This window comes from Rattus norvegicus, chromosome 9, assembly GCF_036323735.1.
Source record: "Rattus norvegicus strain BN/NHsdMcwi chromosome 9, GRCr8, whole genome shotgun sequence".
NCBI classification, from domain to species: Eukaryota; Metazoa; Chordata; class Mammalia; order Rodentia; family Muridae; genus Rattus; species Rattus norvegicus.
In genome coordinates this window covers 39,390,588-39,416,091 of record NC_086027.1, presented here as the reverse complement: position 1 = coordinate 39,416,091, position 25,504 = coordinate 39,390,588, and the positions used below count along the sequence as shown (strand labels likewise).

General features: G+C 37.4%; 1 long non-coding RNA gene across 6 annotated transcripts in view; it reads left to right on the top strand.

Annotated features, from left to right (window-relative positions):
- The first annotated feature begins 4,015 nt into the window (after window positions 1-4,015).
- LOC102554281 (uncharacterized) overlaps window positions 4,016-25,504 on the top strand; it is a 94,103-nt gene continuing 72,614 nt past the window's right edge. For 2 of the 6 annotated variants that reach the window (XR_005489085.2, XR_010054742.1), the window contains exons 1-3: window positions 4,068-4,236; window positions 12,827-12,985; window positions 14,462-14,764. This is a non-coding gene — a long non-coding RNA (uncharacterized LOC102554281). Of the gene's footprint in view, window positions 4,237-8,725; window positions 8,801-12,826; window positions 12,986-14,461; window positions 14,765-25,504 lie in introns of all 6 variants that reach the window. The other 4 variants (XR_010054743.1, XR_010054745.1, XR_010054744.1 and 1 more) reach the window with 4 other exon arrangements.

The following is a 25,504-nucleotide window of genomic DNA, read 5'->3' as shown; positions in this document are numbered from 1 at the left end:
GAATGAGTACCTTGACATGACTAATCTTACATGCTAAGAGGAAATCAGGTTAAGTTATTTGTGTAGCTAAGGTGCTTTTGGCTCGGGCAACATCTGACCAGTAAATGCCACCCAGGCCTTGATGTGGTAGAAAGGATTAAGGGAGGAATGCATGTTCTTCCTGGCATGGGAAGCACCACCTGCTTGACTCTGAACCCCATACAACTTCATTTGATCAACACCCAAATGGTGGACAATGCATTGAGTAGCAAGAAGCTCCTGACAGGTTCTCTATTGGAATGAAGAAAGGCATGTGGCTTCCTACATATGTGCCCCTCACTTAGATTGCCATGCCCAATGCCTAAATGGTAAACAGGTCCCTCTGCCCTATGCTGTCACTTGATGAACAGTGTTATGCTAGGCTCAAAACAATACTCCAAGTGAACAAGGACAATAAACACTGAAACAGTGAGGTAAAATCAACCCTCAATGCAGTTCTCAGGACAGGTCATGGTCACAGAGCAAAGCTATTCCTGACAAGTCATTTGGTTGCTTTTCCACATTGTGTTTTCCAAAAGTCATTATAAAGGGCTTGGTAAGATGAATAAATTCAGGGAGGTTTCCTTTTTTTAAGCAAAACTGGGACATATCCTATGTTTATGGCTTTGTTCCCACAGATGTCACTTCTGGAGGGCCTTTACCCATTCTAAATGCCAATCTATTTCTTCTGTGTGCCCTGGAAAGTTCTCTCAATTGCAACCTGGATGTGGTGTCTCTCAATGTCCTGTTCCTCTGGTCGGCCTTCTTCATGCCTTTTGACTTTCTCAGGAGAAAAAAATAGAAAACTTGGCCTGGGGTCTTACAGGCCACAGAAGTTCTTAAGTGAATTCAGAAGAGAATATAAACCAGCAGGATTAAGTTTAGTTCTCAGTCAGTCTCTAGGATGCAATTCCTTGACATGCAACACACTGTCACCATTCCCCTTAATATCTCCACATGTGAGACAAGTGTAGCCCTTGAATTAGTTCCCAGAGAGTCAGAGGAGATAACTTCCTACTGGCCATGTCATTCTACAAGGTGTGGTCCCTACAGCTCACACCTGCGCAGCCTGCTTAACCTTCAGGTAGAGGTGACCATAGCTTAACTCAAGATGCAGTTTAGCAGAAGTGAGGAGAAATCATCTGCAGAGCCTATGTGCTATTTGCCTAGAAACTGACTCACAGGACGGTAGAGGACATTGAGACAATCTGAGGTCTGTAGATGGACAAGAAAAGAGATGTAGTCCACCTGAACAGTGTCATCAAGACGTGGCTGTGGGGCATGGGATTTCCCATAAGGGGTTGAGATGGACTACTTGGTAGTGAGGTGGCAAAACCCAGGTGATAGAGACTATGGTCTAGAAAAAATCGCTATGTCTTTGGTGGAAGTAGACTGCCCCAAAGCAAAGTCAGATGTGAAAAGCAATGCTGTGTTGAGCTCCCTTTTTGCTCTGTCCAGCAATTTTCTTCTAAGCTTGCCCATTCTTGGGACTATAAAGATAATTCACTTCTGACAGCAATTGGCTGTGGGCAACACGTCATGAGAGTTGAGGAGAGAAGCTCCACAGATATCTACACTCCAGAACAATAATATGGCATGTGATACCCCTTGACCATCAAATGTATATCTCACCAGATGAATGGAATATGTGAGTCAGTTTCTAGGCAAATACCCCATGTATGCTCCCCGCTGGCGATTTTCTCACTTCTGACAAACTGCATCTTGGGTTAAGCTGAGGTCAACCCCTGTCCAAAAGCTTGATATGTAGAAAATGTAGGAGTCCCATGTGACAGAGTGATGTAGAATGTGAGGACATCTTTGAATACCACAAACAACCAGATGGAGTTCCTACTGTAAAAGCTCTCAGGGAGTGAAATCTCAGCAGAGTAGGGAGATAGAGTGGAGTGGGGAACTTTCCAAGCAGCCATGCCAAGGACAGGCAAGTGGGTGGGAGGTCTTGTGACTTCATTTCTTGTACTAACACACACCTCTATTCCTAGTTCAAAAATGGAATATGTAGACAACTCAGAGGTTGCTCATGCAATTTTCTAAAAGTCAGGGAATCTAAGGACCTTGGTCTACTTCATCTTGCCTCTATACTTCTTAGAGTATCACTTAAGGACTCTGTGGTGTGGTGTGACCTATGGGACATCACTCTCAATTTCCAGCAGGACATGTGGCATAGCCATGAAGGCACATTGATTTTACAAATCATCTGGGAGCATATCCAATGATTCAGACCTTGAGAAATTTTGCCTTATACCAGACCTTGTTTCCCAATCACCAAGGAGAGACTAAGGACTTTGTCTTAATCCTCAGCTATCCCATCCTTCCTGCTGCCAGCAGTGAGCCAGCCTTTGACACCCTACCAGTATCTGTACTCATATTTGGACACAACTTAAAATTCTGACTCAAATAGTATCTTTTCAGTTCATTACTTCTCTGGCATCACTTGGTTCAACAGGGAAGACAAATGAGGACACTAGTCATTTCGTGGTCCTTGTCAGTCTTTTAGGTTCTCACCTTTCACCTACCCACCCTCCTTCAAATTAGTATTGTGAATGGCCTGAGGAATCTCAGGGCTTACTGAGTTCAGTCTTGAAATCTTGTGCAACCTTCAATTCCCAAGTGTCAAACTTCCCCAGATCATTAAATGCTCAGAAGATTTCAGACAATGGGATGAGGCTAACCTTGATATTTTGGTGTACAACAGCAGCAGCCAAAATAGGGTATTGAGGGACTCATGTCCACACTGTGCAAAGTAATCATGACATGGGACTGATTTACCATATACAAGTCATACAACATGGGGCACTCTTTACCCTTCCTTGAATCAGGCCTCCATTTTCCCAGGCTGTGTTTGCGTTCGTGCCTTCCATCCTCCCCAGCACCCAGTATGAACCAGGCCCTCATTACTATCATGCCTGCTATCTATGACAGATTTTTCCCCCTAAAAGTGACTAGCTGAGTTTATGTAATGCACAGTACAAAGGAAAATTCTTGCATTCAGTGAGGTCGAAGAAAAGGAATCTCAACCTAGACATTCTTGAGTATGGTCAGTTTCAGTCACAGAGCTCGTGGTTATTAGAGTGATACATTAAAGGCAGGAGACAGAAAGATAGAATAAGACTTTGCATAATGGTCAGGACAGCAAGAATCCCATAATGACATTGGCTAACTGCAGAAACATTTTAAAGTTTCTTGAGGAAGACAGAAACCTGTCAGAGACACATGAACAGACAAATTTCCAGTTACTGATTAGAGTCAGAGATAGAGGTTGTAGATGTGTGTGAGATTTAAAGCATCGCAAGGTCAGGCAAGGCCTGCAGACACTATTGCAAACACAAAATTCCAAATTACATAAGATAGGTAAAAGTCAAAACTATTTAGAAAGTGAGAGCTAACATGAAATTTCATGGAAAGTCCACATACACTCAACTAGAAGCAGTTACTGTACCTGTTTCAATAACGCAGGGAAGCACAAAGTTTCTCCAGTCTATCATTGTGAGTAACTTTTTCAGTTATATTTATTATTATTATTATTATTATTATTGTTGTTGTTGTTATTGTTATTATTATTGTTATAATTAAAGTGTCAAGAGCCAATGAAAGTGACTCCATATGGAATGTCTACCGTGTCACATATGTTTGATTGCCAGCAGGCTGTGTTGTTGGTGACACTGTGCAAACCCTGGTGATGAGACCTAGAAGAAAATTATCAGTACTGAATGGGATATTGCAAATACCATGCAAGCACCTACATCACAGTCCAGATGCTCACGCCACAAGTTGCTATCATTAGGTTGCACTATGCTCTGTAAATGTGAGGTGAAATAAACAGCTCCTCCCATAAGTAATTCAATTTTAGGCCCTAACTGCAGCCTTGAGAAAAATTAGTGTAGTTGTAGGGGACAAAATGTGAGCAAAAAATAGAAAGAGCAAGAAGAGCAACAACAAAAACCACAGCAGAAACAGTCTGGGGTTTATTCAGCCTTGATTGGTTCATTTCCTGTGACATCACAAGGGATCACTGTGAGGTATGCTACATACCATCCCAAAGAGCCAATGCCTGAGCCTGAGGTTTGACTTTATGCTTCAGAGAAGCAGTTGGTTGGTGAAGGAGCAATTGGACGCACTTGTAACTAATAGACTTGGACTTTCCCCACCGATTCTTCCTCAACATAAGGAGTTTGCTTCAAGTTTTCAATTTGGCTCATGGTATTTGACATCTATTTCTTGGCTTTTTTGTTTGTTGGTTGGTTGGTTTTTGACAATATTGACTAGGTTTTAAATTTTTGTTCTGTTATAATTGACAGAAAATTTCCATTTCCTGAAAGTCATTACTTTGTCATTATTGTCTTAGTTCCTTTTTATTTTAACCGTTGTTGGTCTGTACCTACACAATGAGGGATTTGATCACAACCTCCCATACCTTCTGTAATTCACTTTGTTCTTATCCACCTACTTTATTTCACTTTTGCACCCATTGCATCAGACCAATACTATCCTTTCTAGAAACATTCATTCCCTTGTCTGAATATGACCTGCACCAAAAAATATATGTGTTTGTGGAATGACATGGACATACTAAAATTCTCTAATTCCATAGATTTTGTCTCCAATGGCATTTGATTTCCTTTCATAACTGTTGTCTTTGTACAATGATGTGTATGCTTTTTGTCATTTTGTATATGTGGGATGGTACCTGTATAGGAATCATCTGGTGAAGTCTTCTTGATCATGAATTGTGGTCATTTTAATGGGGGGTAATTGAATATGAAGTAAAGTTATCAAGTACTCTCAAAGTGTGGGGAACCCTTCATGTGTTAATTTTAGCTGACTTCTTGTTTGTGGCTAATCATAAATGAGTCTGTTGACATGTGTCTTTGTTTTAAACTTAGACATGGTCCTGCTGAATGGCATCCAGCATGAGGCTGGACTCTTGTGGATGCAGTGAAGGACACCATTGGAAAAAGTGAAAGTGTTGGCAGTGTTGAGTAACTTTCAGAAGTAAAAGACAGAGAGAAACATGGATAAGAGGGAGTTCAGAAAACAGTAAGGGAGCTGTAAAAGAAAGTAAAAGAACTCCAGAAAGTAAGAGAGCTTGGGATAAATATGAGAGCTTGTAAAACATAAAATTCAAAGTCAACAGAGAGACAGAAAGAGAGAGAGAGAGAGAAAGAGAGAGAGAGAAGAAAAGGAGGAAGAGGAGGAAGAAGAGGAAGAAGAAGGAGAGGAGGAGGAGAAATGGCTATATATTTTATTTGGTAAATGCTTAATATGCTTTGCTAAAGTAGAGTAACAACAATTACATAATTTTTTTAAGATTTTGTAAACAAGGTTTGTCCTTGGTTTCCTGAAGAAGGTACAATAAATTTAGCAATCTGAAAGAAAGTTGGAGAGAAACTTCAAAATTATTATGATGTGCATGGACCAGGTAATGTGCCTGCAGATACACCGAGTCTTTGGACACTGATTAGGCTAGTGGAGAGAAGTGGGTTTCAGCGAACCACTCTTTGGTTCCTGGGCCGCCCCACCCCACCCCACCCCACCCCACCCCCAGCCAGAACTCGCTCCCAGCCTTCCCTTTTTGGGGGAAGGCAGAGGCAGCAACCAGAGGTGAGTTACGATCCATCCAGTAATGTCTCATAAAAACTGTTTATGGAAAACTTTTGAGATTGGTAAATGCAAATGATGAAGGTTAGAGGATGTAAAAGAAGTTGGATGATGATGATTTAGAAATAAAAATGCTTCTGGTGAAAGATGTTTAAAGTTAGTAAACGCAAGGAAATATGTTTAAAGTTGGTAAATGCAAGTGAAAAATGCTGGAGGGTCTAAGAAGATGTTTTAAGGTATATAAATGCAAGTTATAGAGATGTAAGAAATGATTTAAGGAAAACAATGAGAAATTTTTCATATTCTGCCTCATGTTATTGTTACTTCAATGTTCATAATTTTAACATTGATCAATGGACTTCTGATAAGTTAATGCAAAATTGGCAGTTTACAATTCAGTCACAGCTGAAGATTTTAATTTCCCTTTGATTGTTGCCTGGATATAAACTTAAAGATGCTTCTCATCATACTAAAAAATTTCTGTTCAATCTGTATATCTATGGCTGTAAACTTACAACTTTTACTAGGGTCTCAAAGGCATGTGTCTACTTGAATTGTATAACAGACACCTGTTAATTATATTTCTAAAATATGACTTTTAATACAATAGTCAATACTAATGTACATCCTTTTGTAAACTGAAATTCACATAAGCTTCTGGAAATCAAAGTCCTAAGACATGGACCTGCCTGTCACAATCAATGGACTCCATATTACTACACCTGCCTATTCTTATACATTCCAGCAGGTGGCCCCAAACGAAGTTTTTATTAACTAACATATATCATACAAGTTAGAAAGGCTGGATCTCCCAGTTTAGGGTAATATCAGGGCAGGGAGGCAGGAAGGGGTATGTGGCTGGGTGGAGGAACACCCTCATAGAAGAAGAGGGAGGGGGAATGGCATAGGGGCTTTATGGATGGGAAACCAGGAAAGGGAATAACATTTGAAATGTAAATAAAAAATATTCAATAAAAAAGAAAATGTATACCTTGAAGTATGTATACAGTAAATACATGTGTGTTCATATATGTATGTGTATAAATTATCCACAATATAAGTAATACTATTAAATATATATTATAAAAGTTAAATATAAATTATATATATATAGAATATGATTTATAAACATTAATATATATGATTAATAGATGTAACCATATGTATTATATATTATTTATGTATTTTAAATGAAAAGTATGTACATCACATATTAATTACATATGTCAAAACTCATGTTTAACTCATAATTAAATGAGTTAAATTTATAAAATGTAACTTATAATTGCTATAATATACATAATTTCACATGTCCTCAAGGACAAGGAATTATGAAATGAGCTCTAAATATCAGTTTCAAAAAAGGGGGCGTTGTATACTCCTTTATCACAAAATTTAAGTTTGAATTTTTTTGACCTTGGATGCCAAGGGACTCTCTGATGCTGTGTCTATGGCACCGTACAACTAGGCATGCTTATGCCCAGGTGAAATGGAAGGATCTACTTATTGGCATTTGGCAGTCCTGATCTGTAATAAGCTGAAGAAAGCATGTTCATAGTTTTCTGCAGGATGATGGAGCATGGTGGCTGAGAGAGTGATTGGCAAGACGTGCTGACTCTGGGACAAATAATGATACTGACCATGATGTTGCTGAGTGTCCTGATAATGGTGACAGGGAAGCTGTATTGGGCACATGTTCCTGATCAACCTTCACTACATGTTTCTCTATGGTCAAGGCCAAAAGTTCTCGTGACACATAGTAATTCTATTAGCTGTTAGGATTTTCTCAGTATCAGAGTAAAAATTATTTCAAATTAGTGAATTACATTATTAAAGGTCAGAGCCTGCCTACTGGTTTTACTAGAAATAGTACCAATGCTGGATGTGTTCCTGTGGACTTGGGAGAAAAAGATCTCTAGGTCTGTAGTGCAAAGCATTAAGATGGGAATAACTTTATCTCAGACTGGACAAGATGCCTTGCCTCAGGCTTTTAGAACTTGTGGGACAGAAGGCGCAGAGACTGTGGAACTTACCTTGAAAAATTCAAGCAAATGAAGAAGTTGTTACAATGAGCCTCCTCTTTCCTTTAATGTGATTGGTTATTCTGACTCAGTCATGGACTGGTCTGGAAATCAATCGAAGAGTGGACAAAAGGAAATGATAGCTGGCATTTAGAGGGTTGGTTCTGGATATTTTCAGAGACATATTTTGAAATTGGCTACTGCCTTATGTGTTGGCTGTGGATAGGAATGGAACAGGTTCTGGCATTAAGGGTAAATATCACTTTTTGCATTTCCCCACCTAATCTTTTACTAATAAGGAATGTTTGTTATCGGCTCAGGTATGAGTTTCTTGCCTCAGTTGTCTTTTGTCCAACTGTGTTTCTGCATAAAGCTCAATCTGTGATGATAGTACATCAATTGCCTTTTATTATGGTTCCTGTAAATTTATCTGAAACTTAGTATTTTCAAAGAAAGACTTACAAATATTAGAAGAAATAAATCATGTTTTGGCAAGGAGTAAACGTGGTTGAGATGATCATTGCTGGTTTTGTTGCTCTCATAACACTTTTAGCCAGTGCCATTACTTCTGCATTAGCTTTAGCACAAGAACTACAAACAGCTCTTTTTGTTAATCATTTTGCAGAAAATGTAACTTATGTCCTGAGTATATAATAGTATTTAGATAGACGGCTAGAATAAAAAAATTATGCATTGTATGACATAGTGCAGATCATGGGAAATGAGGTAGAAGGAATGAAAGTCAGAAACCCTTTGGAATGTCATGCTTGATATCTATGGATTTGTACTACTCCAAAAATGTATACTAAGAGTCTACATAACTGGACCAGAGTAAAAGGCACCTTAAAAGTATATGGCATAATACTAAATACTTCTCTAGATTTATTAGCCCTGCTAAAAAAAGGAGGGCTGTGAATTTATGAAATGCAAAGCCTTTGTCTTTTGATGCTGCTAGCATTGTAAATGATAGAGTTTCAGACCATTTTTCCTTCATGCTCCTCATTTATTTGGTGTAGAGGACTTGACTTTATGATTCTTCTCATGGCATGTCTTTTATCTGTTCGTTTGAGGAAAATCATCAAAGCTTTTACAGATGTGAAAGCAGAGTTACATCAGTTCAAGCTCCAATGTCTTCCCTCGCAGAGGTTGGTATTGAATGATGGCTAAGATTATCTTGAAAACCTTCTCAGGCTATGATAGGCTATGAATTCAAGATTATTTATGTGCCAATGGTGGGTAAGAGTTGTGTTTTCTGGTGGAAACCTAAGACAGATACAACTTTCTGCTCCTTAACTGATAAATTGCCTCTTATAGATAAAAAGGGGGGTTATAAAATTCTCTCAGAGGTAGATCAGTCTAAGACAGGGCATGGATGCTAAGATTCAAGTACTGTTGATAGGTAAGTTCTGTCCTTCTTGAGGCAACACCTAAACAGACACAGTCTGCCCTAAGAGCTGGACCAAACTTTGGCTTGTATAGATAAAAAAGGGAGACATGTGGGGAACACTTTTGGAGTTAATTTTGACTGACTTCTTGCTTGTGATTAATCAAGATTGATTCTGCCCACATCTAACTTTGTTTTTAAGTAAGATGTGCATTATACCCTGCCAAGTACCTCTACTTCAGCCTATGTTTTTGAGGGACCGTCCTAGCCTGAAGGAAATGGACTTACTCAAACATAGATACTATGTACCATAAACTTGTCATGTAAGGATTTGTGATCATTGTTTATCTTCCTGGAATTAGTCATGTTGCTGATCTTCCTGGAATTGGGCATGCTTTGTGTTGCTTGCTTTTAAAGACACTGAGAAAATACACGTGCTTCCTGGCATGGTATTCACCATTAACCCTCCCATCTCTACCTATTGCATCTTCTTTCTGCCTCTCCTATAATCATCTTCACTCCCCTAGTCATGGTTCCTGCACTGATTGAGCAGCAGGCTCTATATATAGGCACAAAGAATTTTCATATCTTATTAGTCAATGACATTACCAAATATTTGGGTGTTTTTAAAATTAGTTTGAGAATAAGCAAAATCCTTATTTTATGAAAATAATTTAAAAGTATCCTTTCTTCGATTTTATGGACTACTGGGATACATGTGGATCATTCATGTTATTTAGATTACAGACTCGATCATTGAAATGGTCTTGGTCACACTAAAGTCTGTTTTAATCCATCAATCCTTTCAATCTGTCTTCTCTAGTTTTATTTTCTGTACCTTTAGGTTTTCCATTGATTTCTATCTCTCTTCACATCACAGGTTTAGGTTTTAGTTGGAGATGAGAGGAAAAAATAGAAATTTACATAGGGGCATGGATTCAAGGACTGATCATCTTTTCTGGAAACATGTCGTTAGTAATGATGGCCACTTAGTGGGAGTGTGAAGCAGACAGTTTCATTCCCACCAGACAAAGTCTCCATGGACTTAAAGGTTTCTGAGGGAAGGGGAGGTTCTTGTGTAATATGAAACCTATGCTACCTGAAAGAGGACTGGGATCTGGTATCTATGTGCCTTATAGGACTCACTCTCTCTCTGGAGGAATAACAGAGACCTGCTGTGACTATATGATAGTAATAAATCTGTTTTGACATCTGGGTAACCAGGGTAGGGTAGGGATAAATAATAGGCCACCCTGCTTATGGTATATGTATTGGTTACTATTTTCTTGTGATAAATCCCAAGGAAGCTAGAGCTCCTGTGGTCTATGAGCCCATGATAGCAGAGGAGAGGCATGTCAGCTATCTGGAATCATGAAGGCATGAGCAGGAAGTTGAGAGCCTTGCACTCTCAAATTCAAGAAAGTGCAAATGAAGGCTAGAAATTTTAACCTTAAGGAAAGTCCCAGTGATGGATTTCTGATGCCACAACTTTTCTCAAGTACTGCCACTCTCTGATGTCTGCATTTCAAATTCCCAAGACTGTAGGGGTCAATTTTTATTCAAAGTACCACAGTGGTTTTGTTAACAGTATATCAGATATTTTGTGTACTTGGTTTCCAGTATGAGATTTTTGGAACCCATGGAGGTGGAACTGGAACTGTGTCACTGGAAGATATAGAACTTTTAATGAAGTGTCACCAGTCACTTAACTACCAAGCTCCATAGGAAAAAAAATTCTTACCACCATTGCTTCTCTTGTAAGGATATACAAAAATAAACCCTTCATTTCTGGAGACAATACTGGTCAAGGATTTGATTGTAACGATGAGAAAAATAACCAGGAAACTGGTTGTGGCAGTGAAGCTGACCAAAACCATAGTCAGTTATGATTGGTCTGTTGTTTGTGATGACATCATAAGGAGGCATTATGAATAATACTGGATCGCAGTCTACATTAAGCTCTGGCTTCAGTGGGCTCTTGTCTTTGTATCATGGGGTATCTGATGTTGCCTGTGCAATCTGTCTATAATATTTGTCCTGATATACTTGAATCTTCAATCTACTGGAACTTACTGTATAGAGTCTATTTCCTAGTGTGTTGGTTTTGCTTGCGGGGGGTTATGTTCTGTGTTTCATATTTATATTATTGGTTTTTATTCTAGGTTTAATTTGTGACTGTAATATCACTTTCTAAAGAAATCTAAAGAATATTATTTTCATGCATCATATTTGAAAACTCAATATTTTATTTTTTAAATTTTTTATTAGATCACATGTTACTATATACTACCCATAGAAATTTTATTATAGCACCCCCATGCAAGCTTATACAGCACTGTGGTTAAAATCTCCAGCTCTATTTTTATTCTTTCACCTCATTTCTGTAACTGATATTCTCCCTTTTACAACATATCAACCTCCTCTTTGCTTATGATATACAGGAGATAAAAATATATTCTATTGGTTTGTGTTACTAGTTTTTCTTATATAAAACTATCATTAGTTTTGTCTACTTTACTTATAACACAATGGTTCACTAGTCAACGTGGTGGACATAAACTTCTACAGAATATATGTTATGTGTTAGTCAACTTGTTTATTTCATATTAATTTTTGGATTTCCCTTATATGGATTACATATTAATAATATTGGGTTTTAATGCATCATTAGGTTGTTTGGGTTATCTCAGATTCTTCAATGGCACAAAATTCATAGCTATAAATTTTCCTCCTAGATCTGCATTAATTTTCTAATGTTATGGGTACCTAGAATTTCCTTTTACATAACTGTTGAAACTGCACTAAAGCACATTATCAGCCCTTCAGAAGCTACGTTGTGAAAAACCATTCTTGACTCCTCCAAGTTGCCCTTATACAAACCACAAAATAGTAGAAAGATATGTAAAATCTTATTGAGATGTGAGCAATAAATTAGAATATGGGTACAGGTATATGAGACTATGAGGAATATCTAAAGAATGCCAGGGGCTGCAAAAATAGTACTGCAATAAAAAAGATATAGATGAAGAATTCATTCAGCAATTATCAGTGGACTCTGTATAGTCAAGAAAAGAATCAATGAACTTGATGTCCATGTAAGTTACTCAAATGTAAATGTTAAAGTCCTAGAGAAGAAGGGTTAGGAGTCAGATGAAGTATCTCAGGCTGAAGAGTGTGAATAAGGTGTCTAAATTATTTGCTGTTGTAATCCTAAAAGTAAAGGTGGAAACATCTCAACAGAGAGAGGGAAACAATGGATAAGAATGTTTGTAAATTAATGGACTCTGAAGCTCAGACAGCTGTGCAAGCTTGTTTTGTGCTTGAGTCATATATGTCAGATATAATTATTGTATTAAAAATGTCTGCAGAAGAACATATACTTGTGGGGTTACAGAAGGTGAACCACAAGCACAAGTGCTTTTGCCTGAACAAGGCTTCCTCACTGCTGGGTAGCATTTGTCTTGCCAGAATAAGCAATGCCAGATGAGAAAAGGCATCATTAGTCTTACCAGGTGTGGAACATACAATCTATGAGACAAAGATACTAGGGACATTGCACACTGTGGTCCTCTTGACACTATTATTCTTAGGGTACCACAATGTTCTCTTATGGGATCTGAGACTTTCTCCCACAGAAAGAGTCAATACCTGATACTGTAAACTGGGTCTGAAGTTCACTGCAGTACAGATCTAGTCCAAAGATGGGAACTGAATTACGTTTTTAGCTAAATTGACTTAGTAGGACTTAATAGGTTGCCTTCTAAATACATTTTTTGTACTTATTTAGAAATGCTACCCCCGTTGAAGGAATCAGAGAAAGAACTGGAAGAGCTTGAAGGGGCTCGAGACCCCATATGTACAACAATGCCAAGCAACCAGAGCTTCCAGGGACTAAGCCACTACCTAAAGACTATACATGGACTGACCCTGGACTCTGACCTCATAGGTAGCAATGAATATCCTAGTAAGAGCACCAGTGGAAGGAGAAGCCCTGGGTCCTGCTAAGACTGAACCCCCAGTGAACTAGACTGTTGGGGGGAGAGTGGCAATGGGGGGAGGGTTGGGAGGGGAACACCCATAGGGAAGGGGAGGGGGGAGGGGGATGTTTGCCCGGAAACCGGGAAAGGGAATAACACTCGAAATGTATATAAGAAATACTCAAGTTAATAAAAAAATAAATAAAAGAAAAAAAAAGAAATGCTACTCTCAGGCATATATATATATATACATATATATACACATATATATGCATATGTATATGTATACATATACATATATGTATAAGAGAGAAAAAGGGAGAGAGAGAGAGAGAGAGAGAGAGAGAGAGAGAGAGAGGAGAGTTATATAGCTGTAAAAGAGTAAAAGATGCTGAATGTGAATAGAGAATAAAGAAAGCTGATTACTCATCCCCAAACAAGCCCTTTACAGCACACTAGGAAACATTGCAGAAAATGGGTTTGAAAGAACATAAGAACTGATGGTTAGGGAGAAGGACTGTGAAATGTCATTTTTTGAGCAAGATACATCTATTCTGATCACAGATTCACAGTATCTGCAAGTATACATGAGACTACCTGCCCCAGGTATACATAAGAATTATCAGTGAACAGAAATGGATGGCAGAGCAGTTCTTGAGACCTAAACTCTCACTGTTGAACTGTTATTGACTGACTCAGGGAGAGCAGAACTCAGAACTTTTAGTAGTGACTCACCCACAGGGACTCAGCCAGGCTCCAGGGGACAGTGGCAATTTTACATTTACTTACATGGTCCTGGGTAAGCTAAATGGGTACAGGGCAAAGCTAAAAGTCATGAATGATGGAAAGGGACTGGAAGAAATAAAGCAGAGTTCTCAGGGACAACAAAAACAAAAGAAGTTGAGCATACAGCATCATCATAGTATGTTATGTGCACATGTGAAATTCTCAAAAAGCCACTTAAAAAGGAGAATGTTTTTAAGATAAGCTTTTTCAAAAAGGCTTTTAAAGGTTAATAAAAATAATAATACTAAATAAATATTTAGAGTAAAAAGGGGTAAAAGTAATTAAATTACATTTCTTTAGTAAAATATAATCAACAAAACTGGCAATAAATGAAACTAGTTATTTTAAGCAATGCATTAACAATCATGAATTAACCATTTATCTAATTAGTTACTATTTCACTAATATTCTAATTATTTGGATTTATGAAAATGTTATGTGACCCATTTTTATTTTCATATGCCTTCATAGAACTATTAGTAATGCTTTCTTTGCCTATAAAAATACTAGGACTAACAGACGTTTTAAAAAGTAATTAGAGTAGTCTTAGAGCTTTGGTCAATAGACACATATCAATAAATACTTAATTAAAAATGATGGTGATGATCATTTAAACCGTGCTTTTTTTCATCTTTTCATAACTTGTTTGGAAATCCTAGGTATCAGGTCAACTTTTAAATGAGAGTTTTGCACTGTCATACCTCATTACACCTGAATATGGTGGGATAAAGCAAACACGACTGAGACATAAAGAGGAACATCGTTGTCATGAAGAAGAAATGATCCGACACAGAGAACTGGAGGGACTGAGGCGACAGCAGGAGGGTTTTAAACCACACTCTATGGAACATTGAGAACAGGACATGAAGATGCATGATATGGGTCCCCGTGGAGCAATAAACATGGGAGATGCATTCAGCAGAGCACTTGCTGGTACCCAAGGATGGCTCCTCCAATGATGGGTAAGAGTATAAACAGCAGAGGAATTCTACCTAGCCAACCCATGGGTCCTGGTCCTGCTATGGGACCAGAAGGAGCTGAAAATATGGGAACTCAAATGAAATCATATAATGTCACAGTAATACACAAGGACCTCCATCCCGAATGGCTTTGCCTACAGGAAAATAACAGGTTTTGAACCCCAGGCATCAATCAGTAGTGTAGAGCCTGTGAGTGGCAGTCCTGTTAGCTTTGGTAGAGGGATCCAAGGAGGCAATTTTGAAGGCCATAATAAGCATCGTAGATATTAAACATTCTTTCATTCCCGGCTGTTTAGAAAAACATTCAATGGTATGCCTTCATACCTTGTCTGTTCCTTAGGAGAAATGATTTTACTTTAACAGTATGTATGTAGACTGAAGTTTTGTTTTGTTTGTTAAACTTGTGGGTTTTGTGTATTTTCTTTATTCCTAAGCTTTGTAGATTAGCTTAGCAAAAAGGACACCCATCATTGTGTGTGTTGAAATGTGTTCAGGACCTTAAATAAGGATAGCAATGGGGCAATATTATTAAATCTATGCAGTTAACTTAATCTCAATAAAGAAATAATTTTGCCTAAAAAAAACTTCATACTTTATTGAAAAAGTCATGAAAATTCTTACCATGTCACCAAAGAAATTTTTAGAAAAATTCAAACTGTCTCAAAATTAATACACCCAATTTTCTGATTCATGTTTTTATTGCTTTCAGCAATAATTCAAGTCAATAAAAGCACGTGAAATGAAGTATATAATCAAACAACTATATGGAGAGCTTTGCAAAACAAAAAACTGTATAAGGTCTTTGATTTTCTGTAGTTTATGCTTAAAACCAGCCATATGAGGATTGATTAAATATGAAATAGTAGAAAAAAATATTAACATATGTAACACAGCTCAAAGGCAAGTCAGATACCTGTTATACTGAGCAATTACTTTGTATCTTGGGAACTGTGTATTAGTATTTTAAATATTTTTAGAACTTGCAAATATAACACATATAGTTATGTACATGAATTTGCAAATTACTGACTCATAGTAACACTGATAAATTTCTTGGACTCTGTTTCCAATCCATTAATAAGAATTACTGAAACATCATTTAGTTAACAGACTTTGTCATAGAACAAAGCAAAATATTATTTTCTTGTTTGTTGAACATTATACAGGATGAATAAATTCTATAACCAAGCACCTAGTTTGTGTGATCCAGTAAAGTTTGCTACAAGTATTTAATGAGACTAGAACTTATGGTAAGTGCTCGTAACATAAGGGCATTATCAGAAAAAGGAACACTAGTTTGTGTGCAAACTCATCTGCAAGCATATATTAAATATTTGTCATTGTTTCTATATCAAAATAGATTATTTTCATATTTAATGCCTATTTTATTTATTTACATTTCAAATGTTGTCCTCCTACAAGTTTCCCTTCCATAAACCCCCTATCCCCATTCCCCCACCCCCTGCATCTATGAGGGTGTTCCCCAACATGCCCGTCCACTCCTGCTTCAGTGCCCTTGCTTTTCTCTTCGCTGTGTCATCGAGCCTTCATAGGACCAAGGGGTTCCCCTCCCATTCATGCTAGATAAGACCATCATCTTCTACATATGCTGCTGTAGTCATTGGTCCCCACCTCCATATGTACTCTACGGTTGGTGGTTTAGTCCCTGTGAGCTTTGGAAGGGTTTGGTTGTTTAATACTATTGTTCTTCCTATGGGTTTGCAAATCCCTTCAGCTCCTTCAGTCCTTGCCAACTCCTTTCATTGGGATCCCCGTGCTCAGTCCAATGTTTGGTTGTGTACATCTGCATCTGTATTGGTCAGGCTCTGGCATAGTCTCTCAGGGTACAGCTATACAAGGCTTCTCTCTGCAAGCACTTCTTGGCATCAGCAATAGTGTCTGGGTTTAGTGTCTGTATATCGATGGATCCCCAAGTGGGGCAGTCTCTGTGTGGCCTTTTCTTCAGACTCTGCTACACTTTTTGCCCCTGTATTTCCTTTTGACAGAAGGAATTCTGGATTATTTCTGAGGTGGGCGGATGGTCCCATCCCACAACTGGAGGCCGTGCCTATCCACTGGATATGGTCTCTACATGTTTGGTCTCCCCTTTGTTTGGGTATTTCAGCTAATGTCGTCCCTGTTGGGTCCTGGACACCTCTTGCTTCTGTGGCATATGGGACTGCCTAGTGGCTACTTCCAGTTCCCTATCCCCCATTGCTACACACTTCCATTCCATTTCCTGACCCTCTGTACTGCCCCCCAAATCTCCCATATCTGAGCTTGCCTCCCTTTTCCCTCCCCCTTTTCTCTCCCTCCCAGATCCCCTTCTCCCTCTACCTCCCCGAGATTATTTTCTTCTCCCGTCTGAGTAGGACTGCAGCATCCACATATTGGTGTAGTCTTCCTTCTTCTGTTTCATAAAACTAAAATACTCTAAAATATTTTTATCTCTCACAGGGCTGTGTAAGTATTAAATGGACCTGAGTTAAACTGTTACTTCATATGCCTGTTTCTATGAGCTAACTGTTAAGAGCACTGACTGCTCTACCAGGAGACTAGGGTTTAATTCCCAAAACACACATAATGGTTCCTAAACAACTATAACTCTAGTTTCACGGATTCAATGTCCTTTTCTGGTTCTCAAAAGCACCAGGTACACAAGTTGTGCAGAGGCATGGAGACAAAACTTCCACGCATATAACAGAAAAAATAAAATTATGACCACAGAAATCTATTAGTATGAGTCTAGAATATTCCCATATGTAGTTCCAGTATTTATTTAAGAACTTCAGCTACCAGACCTTACCACGTTTCACCTTCCAATTCGTAAGTGTGACAGTACTTTTAAGATACATTTTATAGCTAAATGAAAATAAAAATACACACAGACAGACAACTCTTTCTTTTAAATGGTGTATGTGTCATCTATTGAAGTTGAACATCACAGTTTTTCATCCGAAATGCCTACTTACCAACATGTTAGCCAGAAAAGGACTTCAGTAATACATACTGAAAAGTATTAAAGATCAAAATGTTTGCAGAGGACAGAAACAGATGGCCGACCCACGGAGCCCAGCGCCAGTCCCTTCACACTCAAACAGGACTGGAATAATGCAGGAACAATCACATTCAATGAATGCTTCCACAAGGCAGTGCGGTTACAATGTGGAAACACATAAAAAGCAAAAGAACCCCAAGCCTCTACCTCTTCATCATGAACAATTTAGAATTAAGAGTTGGTGACTTTCTAAAATGAGAAAATTCTAAACTGAGAAATGAAACATTTTTGTATTGAATCTATGACCTTATAAAACTATTACTGTCCAGGGCCCAGTCTAAGTAGTTACCATAGAGGTGTTGAAACAGGCAGGGACCTCAAGAAGAAATATCTTAGAAGCAGTTTTTCTCTCAAAATGATACAGTGTAGGAGCAGACTGCATTAGCAGATGAAGGAAAACACTGTTTCTTGCTGTATTCCTGTCAATATTTTCATGACTGATTTTTATATACTCATTGGATTGCAGTCACACAGGTATTCCCAGGGCCACTTACTAGCTTTAGAGAGTTTGGCCACATCAAATTAACTGCATCCTATCCTGAAACCTGAACCAAGTGCCTTTTATCCAAGTAAGAGGTAGGCCTGTCCAGCCTGGTAGAAAATAGAACTCTTCACAAAACACTTTAAATCCAATAAAGGAGATTTATAGCAGTTTAACAGCAAAATTATCAGTATTTGCAAATTTATAAAAGACAATTGGGAAAATAAAATGTAGATTGCTAAGAGAAGTAAAACAGAAAACTGTCAATATCCTGACCACTTTTCAAAACAAAATATAGATCCTTCCAGTAAAAGAAAAATCTGGGGTAATTCACTTTTTTTCTTATACAATACCTCCAAAGGCAGCCGCGACTCCGTTTCCCTTCCAAGGTCTCTGCCTCTCTCCAAGGTCCACTACTCCTTCCTTTCCCTTCAGAAAGGAGTAGTCCTCCCAGGAATATCAGTTGACAATGGCTTAAGAAGATGCAATAAGCCTAGGTACAAACACTCAGATCAAGGCTGGACAGGGTAGTCCAGTAGTAGGAAAAGAGTCCCAATAGCAGACAGAAAAAAAAATACCCCCAAAACAAACAAACAAAAAACAAACCAAAAATCTAAACTACAGCATGTATGTAGAAGGTCTAAAACAACCCGCGATTGTCGATTCAGTCGTTTATAAGCCCTGTGCTTAGTTAATGTTCAAATTGCTATAAAGAGACACCGTGGACACAGCAACTCTCATATAGGATTTATGAGGGTGGCTTCTGATATGCAGACAGACATGGTAGTGGGGATGAATCTGAGAGCTCCTCTTGGTCTATCGGCAGCAGGAAATTACTATGAGCCACTGAGCCTCGAGTTCATGTTCTGAGTTCTCAAAGACTACATCCTAGTGACACACTTTCTCCAACAAAGCCACATGTACTTCAATAAGGCTACACCTCCTAAAAATGCCACTTCCTATGAACCAAACACTGAAGTACATTAGTCTATGGGAACCATTTTTATTCATAACACCATACTCTCCTTATTCAACTCCGTGGGCCCTGTGTTCATGGTGCCCTCCATTCCTCAGGCTCCTACTATTCTTTCTCTCCCTCTTCAACTGGATTCCCTGAGCTCAATTAATCCTTGAATCTTGAGATGCATAAGAGGATGGCCTTGTCTGGCATCAATGGGAGGAGAGATCCTTTGTCCTCAGAAGACTCAATGATACAGTATAGGGGAATGCCAGGGTGGTGAGGCGGGAGTGGGTAGGTGGGTGAGGGAGCACCCTCTTCAAAGCAGGGGGAGGGGAGGGGACAGGCGAGAGTGGGTTTTCAGAGGGGAAACCAGGAAAGAGGTATAAAAATTAAAATGTAATTAAATAGAATATCCAATAATAAAAATAGGATGCCTCATCAGGGGGAAAACCTTACAATAACTAAGGTTAGCAGCACAGCAGTGTTAACACACCCTATTCAATGGAAGAAGTATATTAATAATCAAATTCAGAAATTGCATTTTTTATGGTAGTGTATGATCTTTATAATCTCTACTCAGCATATTAAAATCAGGGCATGAGACATGGCTCAGTGGTTACGAGCATTCTCTATTCTTACAGAAGACTATGGAGTTCAGATCTTATCAACCACAGGGCAGGTCCTAACCATGTGTAACTCCAGTTCCTGGGTATTCTATGCACTTTTCTGGCTTCCAAGTCATGTACATGGAACATGGACATACATGTAGCAAACATACACACACTGGCATAAATAAAGTTTTCAGAAAGTAATAAAAAGGCTATGTAAATTATATCTTCAGTAAATAAATATGAGCATAAAATCTGTATGTTAAAAATAGGAAGCTACAAATTGGACGGGAAAAGTAAATATCTAGAGTATTTACATGTGAACAGTACAAAACTAGAATCATATTAACGGATTTTATGGGCACAAATTAATTCATTAGAAATAGAAATGAGAACAGTACACGTCAAACTTGAATAAAGAAATATGATAATTGTTCATAAATTTGAACCCATTCAATTTGCTGCAAATTAGTGTTTACTATTTTTTAAATAAAATATCATGGGAATTTGGGAAAGTTTTTCAGTAATACAACAGCTTCAACTCTTGATCACATACTTCTAAAATTTGCTTCTGTATGATGTGCTTTCTCAATAAATCAAGTTGGGTGTTTTGCCGTACACCTGAAATCCCAGGATTCAGAAGGCTGAAACAGTAGTTTAGGGCACATTTAAGTTACAGTACAGCACAGAATAGATAGTAAGACCTTCTTTTAAAAGATGGAATGAAATGAATTAAAATATAGGCCAATCATTCCATTGATCTAACACTTTGTCATCCAAAATACCAAGTGAATTCTGTTATCAGGTTTATCTAAGTTGAGGTAAAATGAGAGCTAGCACCACCTACTCCCAACAGAGCCTGCAGAGTTTTCTTTTCTTTTATGACTACCATTCAGACACTTATGGCTTTGAAGAGAAAACCATAACCATGTCAATTCTTATAGAGAAAAATATTTGATTGGGTCTGGCTTACAGTTCAGAAGTTTAGTCCATTTTTATCATAGCAGGAGCATAGTAAATTGTAGGCAGACACGGTGCTGTAGAGATAGCTGGGAGTTCTACATAAGGATTAGCAGGCACTAAGGCATGGCTTGAGCTTCTGAGATCTCAAAGTCCATCCCTATTGAAATATTTCCTCCAACAGGGTAACACTTAATTAAACAAGGCCACTCCTCCTAATAATGCCATGCCCCATTAGTCTATGGGAGTCACTTTTATTCAAAATACTGCAGCTCTTTATAAGGACAATATGTAGAATTTTTGATGGGTATTCAGATAAATTTCTAAGGTTGTCTGAAACCTGCATAAAAGCATTTACCATTTCCCAGAGGTCATTTACATATAAAAATTTTCTGTAAAGAAAGTTGTAAATTTATGAGCAGAGCAATATTGAGAAGGGTGAGGTGAAATATATATATATACACTATATGAATGATTTTATATATATAAATATGTATATATATACAGTATACCTATGAGTAAATTATATTTATTTGTTATAAATATATAAACATATACATCATTAATATATAAATATATACAAATATAAATCATATATCTACACTCACACACATACATATATTTAAAACATATATAGATAAATTATATAAATATGTATGTATATTTGATAATTTAAGTCCTATGTAACCATTATTATATTTAATAGTATATTTTGGAGAAAGTTACATCATCTTTAAAAGCAATTTTGGCATCATTAGTGGTTCCTGAAGAGCCCTGACTCTGAGCAGGACAGGAATTTCAGACATGGGATGAAAAGTCAATTTTTTATGCATACATTTGTACAGAAACACCACTCACATCACACAATCTATATACCTATAACTGTCTCTATATATAGTATGCATGGGTATGTATGTGTGTGTGTATGTGTGTGTGTATATATATCAATATATATAGATATAGATATAGATATAGATATAGATATAGATATAGATATAGATATAGATATATTATGTATGTGTGTGTGTTATATGAAGTCACTTCAAAACTAAGCTGGACAACATAGTAATAGCTGTCCTATAAAAAAAATTGTAAACAAGGAGCTGAGGATAGCAATTACCTAATCTTCTGAGGCCCTTATTTGAACAATATTTGAAATGCATATTATAATGTTTAAAGCAATGGAAACACATTTCATTTATGCCAATTATGTATGTGATGGCATATGCTCTGCAGCAAAGTTATAGTTTGGTAAAAAGCCAATACTGCTTATGGACCAGCACCATTTCATTGCCTTTTAAATACTGACATGTATACCCACTAGTGAGTTTTGCTTTCATTGTTTATTAGTGAAAACATTTTTAAAATATAAGATGATTATAAGATTTTCACAACTGGTTGAAGTGCAAAGAATACTTGGACTGATTGGCCAGGCTCTAAAGTAGACGTCTATATCCCTTCTTCCAGTATTCAGGAGAAAATCAAGCCAGAACACAAAGTAATGTTTAATCTCACTAGTATAACATTTGATATTTGTTACATTTCAATTAACCAAAATTATGTCAATAATAAAGTCCATAGCATTGTTTATTTCTTGTGACCAAGAAAAAAAAAGTCCCCATATTACTTGGTGGGAGTGATGTTTACTTGGAAGTAGATTATCATATTAAAGAAATAAAGAAATTTAAAAAACATACATAGCAGAAACTGAGAAGGCTAGTGATGTAGTAACTGGCTTTTCAAGAACTTCTGGGATAACATGACTGGTATACTAGAACCGAGAAGAAAATGTTAATGTAAGGTAAGATTTTAGTAATGTGTTGATAAAATTGTTTGCTACTAATACTCATCATTAAAGTTTACATATTAGACAGAACTAGCACACAGGTCTAGGTATGATTTATAAGATCCCCAGATGACCTATAACATAACTTGGCTCCAAGAGTTTCCCTAAAGATTTTTATTTATTAATAGCATTGTGATTTTGCTCAGGGAAATAAAGATGAGAGAATTGCTATTAAAATTTCAAATAATTTTCCTAAATTATATTCTCCCATTCCTTTTAATTGAGAACCAGTCTTTTCTATGGTGAAATGTGTTTCTAATGTGTTTATTAGAATACCATATACCATCCAAGAATGTTCACAATAACGGGTATTTATCTCACAATTTTCTGAATAAAAGTAATGATAATCTTTAGGTTCACAAACACCATATACAGTTGGGGATAAGTTATTCATGACAATTTATGTAAAAAAAGTTGCCTCAAGGGGAACTTATTATGTTAAAGAATGTATATTTAACCTCAACAGTGATATGAATAGAAAGTAATATGAATATTAAAACAGGCGAACATTACTTATCCAATAATCATTTTTAAATATTAGTAGGATTTAGAAGTAGTAATGTAGTCAAATGACTTATATATGCTGCCAGTTGTTTTAAATCCTATGATTTTGGCATCAATAGAAAATGGCATCATTCTAGAAAATATTTTGGGCAAGATACTACAAACAATTTGAATATGTTATAAAATATAAATAAACAAGTTCATTTTCCATTAATCCTACCTTAAAAATCTGTTCAAAGGCAATTAGCAGGAATACTTCAAAATAAATGTAGATAATTGGCTATTTAACAATTTTTAGAAATTAATAATTTCAAGATTCATTAATCATGTTGGGGTTTTTTGTCATATGTGAGGAAGTGATTAAAATTATTCCAATTAACAGTGGTGACATTAAGAATATAATTATATTTGTCAGTGTTATTATTGCTGTCGCCAAATACCTGACAAAACCAACATTAAGGGGCCATATATTTTGACACATTCTTTTGATAGTTGACTTCATGTTTGCTTGATGAGCACGAGAAGAAAACGGCGATAATATGACAGACTTAGAGAAGTGGACATCATAGTGGTCAGGAAGCAAAGAAAGGGCACACTGTCTTTCTAGCATATCTCTCAAAGGCATTCATAACATCTATGATTTTTCCACAACTCGCTAATGAATTGTCACGATTTGAAGATAAAGTATTCACAACATGCTGCTGTCAGGGAAAACCCATATTCTAATTGTAAGATTCCACTACTGGACTACAAAGGCTCACAGCTGCACCATAAGGAAAAACATGTTTATTTCATCTCTAAGGATCCCCGGGTCTTTGACAGCTCCAACACTGTACTAAAGTTCAAGTTATTATCTCTTAGCTCTTCCTTAGGACCTTCTGTAGAATTAAAAAGAGAATGTCACGTCCTTACATTATACAAAAGCACAGCGAGAAGAATGGGAGAGCAAGAAATCATCAGAAAAAAAAAGCAAAAACTTAAAACAAGAAATGACAACATAATTTCTATAACCCCATGTGTAAAATTTGGTGCACAGCGTAGTGTAGAATAAAATCCCACATCCTTGGGAGCTCTGCTGCCATGATCTAACTATTTACAACCCACATAGCCTTTCATGAAATGGATTAACTTGATACCAATGATTTCCTTGACAGTTATCTCACTTTTTGGCATCTGAACAATACTGGGATTATTACTGTGTCTTTGTCTTAAGCTTGCCAGCAGGTACTCTGTATAGGGAATTTTTCTATTAGTTTGATTCGCTGGGCCTGCAAGTCTTCCTTTTTTACACATGTATGAATGCAACAGCAATTATTGAAAGAGAGGCCCAGAATCTGAAAGAGCTAGGAGAGGTATACGAAAGGGTTTGGAGGAATGAAATGGAAGAAGGAAATTACATACTTATAATAACATTTTTTTAAAAAAATGCTAACAAAAGCGTCCATGTCTCTGAAATGCTTAGAGTTTGTATAACTCCCAAATCAACATCACTTGTATGACACTGTGTTCTTTCAGCAGTTCGCTTAGCAGTCAGCGCCCTTGTATGGCCGCAGCTCTCTTTGAGAATCTGTGCCGAGGAACCTCGGAAAATAATGCTTTGAGTGGGCCTGTGCAAAAACAATGCCTGTGGAACCATTTTCCCTAACCGCAGAGTCTTACTAATGAGTTTAGGATTCCTTGAATTTATATCCTGAAACAAGCCCAAGGGAAACATGCTTGAGTACTCTTCGTCTTTTTTGTCACTTAAAAACATGTTTAATTGCCTCAACAAGTTGCACTGTTTTATCTTTTTAAAAAATAATAACTTCCTAGTTATTTTCTTTCTAGTTCATGTGTTTTGTGAAATGTACTTTGGTCATATCCATAACCCACTACTTCCTTCCCTTTCCTCCAAAACACCCTAAACTGTCTACCTCCTAACTTGATATCCAACTTATCATTAGTAGTAATTTGGTGGTGGTAGCGGCGGTGGCGGAGGCGGAGGCGGAGGCGGAGGCGGAGGCGGAGGCGGAGGCGGTGGCAGTGACAGTGACAGTGGCGTTGGTGGTGGTGGTGGTAGTAGTCATAGAAGTAGCATCTTGAGTAGTTAGCTTTAATCATCTACAAATGATGTGGTGCCATCTAGTGGCTTATGGGCACATACCTTCAGTCACATCCCCAAAGAAAATTGACAGTCCCTTAGCAGCTAACAAAGTCTAGCAGTTCTTCATCTAGGGCTGGAGAGAGGAGGGGAGGGGAGGAAGGGAGGAGGCGGAGGCGTCTTGGTAACTACTCACTTCTGTCTTTATGTATTTATGTATTCAT